This window comes from Neomonachus schauinslandi, chromosome 6, assembly GCF_002201575.2.
Source record: "Neomonachus schauinslandi chromosome 6, ASM220157v2, whole genome shotgun sequence".
NCBI classification, from domain to species: Eukaryota; Metazoa; Chordata; class Mammalia; order Carnivora; family Phocidae; genus Neomonachus; species Neomonachus schauinslandi.
Genome location: NC_058408.1, coordinates 80,140,559 through 80,144,312, shown reverse-complemented (window position 1 = coordinate 80,144,312; position 3,754 = coordinate 80,140,559). Strand labels below are relative to the sequence as shown.

At 38.2% G+C, this 3,754-nt stretch overlaps 1 non-coding gene across 1 annotated transcript; it reads left to right on the top strand.

The window, feature by feature from the left end:
• Positions 1-621: 621 nt before the first annotated feature.
• On the top strand, positions 622-754 carry LOC123325223. Its single transcript, XR_006540322.1, has one exon. It is a non-coding gene; the product is annotated as a small nucleolar RNA SNORA2/SNORA34 family (small nucleolar RNA).
• Positions 755-3,754: the final 3,000 nt, after the last annotated feature.

The window sequence follows — 3,754 nt, the reverse complement described above, 5'->3', positions numbered from 1 at the left end:
TTAAAAGAGAATGTTGACTTTAATCTCTCTTCTACATGTGAGTTATAGGAGTTTTCAGACTTGTTACCAAGTCCTTTAATGCTAAATAGCTTTAGAAAAAAGAAGAACAGTCAACAATCACTTGAAATGAATAATAAGTTCTCTCAACATTATGCTAATTTTTTTCCCAAATGGAGGTATTTTAAGAAATCGTCCTTGACAGTAGAGACATAATTCAGTTTTTAAAAAACATGTTTATCTGGAAACCAACTATAGATTTAGTTCTGCCCCTCATAGATGGCTTAATAGAAGTCAGTTGTATACTGGGATGTTTTCATTTTTTAAAATGATAATCCTAAAACTGTGACTAGTTGTAATTTGAAGTATACTTTTCCTTATATACAAGTTAAATCTGTGGTAATTTTAAGAAGAGCACGATTTTAGCATAATAAATGAGGATCATTAGATTTGTTTATGTAGCTGATTGTTTTGTCTGTGAGCAGCTTTATATCATGAAAATCAAAGAACTGGATATTTTTATTTTTTGCATCATTTTTTCCTGTTTATTTTTTAAGCCGGTTAAATGCCTTGCTGAACAGAGGGGTGTAAAGTGAATTAGAGCTTCTTAAAACTTCGTCGACGTAGGCCCTGAATCAAGACCCGTGGTTTGTAATAGCTGTTGGTTTCAAACAGGAGCCGAGAGTGATGTGTTTCTGTGGTCTGTTAGCCATTCAGCACCACGGTGGGAATGGCTTGTTCAATTGGAAGAACATAGTTTATGGGGGAAAAGAAGACAAAAAACAAAAGCTTTGTCAACGAATGTAGTTCATGTTGATTAGATGTATGTGAATCTATAATGGAGAGCCCAGTTTTAGCATTAGCTGCACATACGGTTTATTAAAATACTTATACCTTTCCTGTATTTTGTTTTACCCACATAAATTCCCTTCTAAGCCAAAACTTGGTTAATCTCTCCATGACATAATACATGGTTATGAATACAGAAGATGCTTTTTCATGTTCCCCAGTGAAGGGAGATGTGTATGGCATTAGACTTTGTAGTCAGGCACTCTGGACCTGACTGCCTTATTAGGAGGCTTAGGACCACAACTCCGCAGTCATGGCCTAAGTAGGTCATTGTGTGTTGTCAAGCCTTTTCCACCTCACCACGCCCTCCCACCCAATCCTACTCTACTTTGGTTTTTAAAGAAGTCACCATGAGTACTGATTTTCTTTGCCGTGGATCAGGGTGGTGATAGACAAATCACTTAGCATCTCTGGGCCTCACGTGGGCTTTTTCTCTGAGGTGGTAAGGAGGCCTGTTTTCCCCCATTAGATGCCAAATAAGATGAGGTCTTTTCACTACTGACCCAGTGTTCTATAGCTCATTTCTAATTAACGTTTTTCTAATTTTAGATAGCAACTTCTGTGGTCTACATGATGTCTTACCCTTTGGGATGCTATAACAAAATACCACAGACTGGGTGGCTTTAAGCCACACAATTTATTGCTCACAGTTCTGGAGGCTGGAAGTCTGAGGTTAGGGTGCCAGCATGGTTGGGTGGGGGCTGTCTTCTGGGTCACAGACTTCTCACTCTGTCCTCACATGGTAGAAGGGCTAGGGAGCCTTGTGGCGTCTCTTACAAGGATAATAATCCCATTCATGAGGGCTTCATGTTCATGACCTAAGCACCTCCCAAAGGCCCCACCTTCCAACACCATCACTTGGGCATTAGGATTCCAACATGTGAATTTTGGGGGGACTCAAGCATTTAGACCATACCACATTAGAAAATGTGAACAGAGGAGAGAAAGTTGTGGATGCTAGAGGGATAGGAAATTATGCTTGAATGTACTTCAATACTGAAGACATTTTTGTTGACTGCATCGTCCACAGGATGTTTTGGATACCATACATAACTGATATTTTTATCAGCTTCGCATAGTAGGGTAGGATATTGGAGGAGAAATCTGGGAAGGCTACGCGGAAAGAATGTGAAGATTAAAGAAACACCAGTTTGTAGTTAGGGCATATTTGTTAAGAGGAAATACCCTGTGGTAATTCCTATATTCCCATGAAAATTGTAAATTACTGTTTGGTAAGGGACTCCAATTCATTTCAATGCCCCAGAAGTTTTTAATTCTCTGAGAACACATGACTGAATTGGAGCTTAGACTGTTTTTAGAGGCTCACAGATTGCTTTATCCATCTTGAAATTCCTTCTTGTGCAACCTTAAATCCATCGGTTGAACAGAATTTTTTGTTTTGGAGAGAGAAGTTTATGGTATAAGTGATCATTTTAGGTATTTAGGTAGCTTTTTCTCTTGGTCTTACCCAGTAATTTGTTATTAGTTATTAATGGACCCCTTTTTGGGTGACTTTTCATACTCTATTTCCATTGGGTGAATTTCTGATTAAGGTTCACTGTATTTTTATGCATGTATCATGGCTAGAACATGCATCATTCAAGTGTAATGGCTATTAGTCTTGCCATTCCCAGCTTGGTGGTCTTTTTATTTTTGTTGTTGTTTATACATTCCTTGGAGTGTTCCTTAGGAAGGATATGCCCTTTTTAATGTAACTTGTTTAGAAATTCTACAAATCAAAGCTTCCATTTAAGTACAGCTCTCCTAACTGTTAATAATACCAACTGTAGGAATGTATGTTGGTAAGCATGTTATCTACCAATCAGAGAATTGGGTATTCAACTCTTTCTAAGGTATTAGAAATGCTCTACATGTTCCGTAGACCTTTGCTTTACTCCTCTAGCTAGAACCCCGGGTCATATATCCTACTGGACAGTTCCGGGTGGTTCTCCCACTTAGATAATTACCAGCAAAGTACCAAAAGATGAAAAACTGTCTAAAGTTTCTTTTAGAAGAAGTTCCAGGTAAACTGTCTGACATTTGTAGGAACAATAGCTTTCTGCTCCTGCCTTCAAGATCTCCGGAGACTTCTCAGCTCCTAGGAGGAAGATGCTCCCATCTACTGAAAATTTGCCTTGCCTTCTTTTAACAGGAAGACCTACCTCCTGCCCTCTGATGAAGCTGATCCTATAATCTCCAAAGTCCTTGCTTTTTTTCAAGACATTAAATAACCCCAGCCCTACCAGCTACAGCAAACAAATAATTTAAATTGAAAAAAACATGGCGCCCATTTTTTCTTAATCGATTGTGATGGGTTACACTTCAATTCTGTTTTTGCCAGTTTTGTTATTTTGTATGCAAAAGATTTGGTGTTAATTCTTTATTTGAATTACTTTATAAATTATTATATTTGCCGAGAGAGGCAGAGTCATGAATTTAGTCAGTAAAAGTTTATTGTGGACATACAAGATAGTGGGCCTACCGGTCAGTACTAGGCATTCATACATGAAATACTAAGTAACTGACTTCAGGAACCTCATAAGGAATGCACTTAGTGTGCATTTTCCTTGATTAGAGCCACTGACATTTTTTCTAGAACATCCTGAAGTAACCTTAACCTTAGAGTAAAACCCTTTTTCAACAAGAATCAAGTATCCTCCCTGTTTCTGTGCCTTTTCTTCTAAAGATACAACTTCTTATATAATAAGGTTGTGGAATTGGATGGAACCCTCAAAGTGAACCCTTGAACCTTCCCATGTCACTCCCACACATCGTTCATAAACCCTTTGGCTATGTCTAGACAGAATTCACAATACTTCCCAGGAGGTAGTTTTGGCTATTAGTAAATTGTGGTATTTCATTCCTTCATGAGTTCCTTCCCATGCAGAGCCTATGAAATATTCAGAAG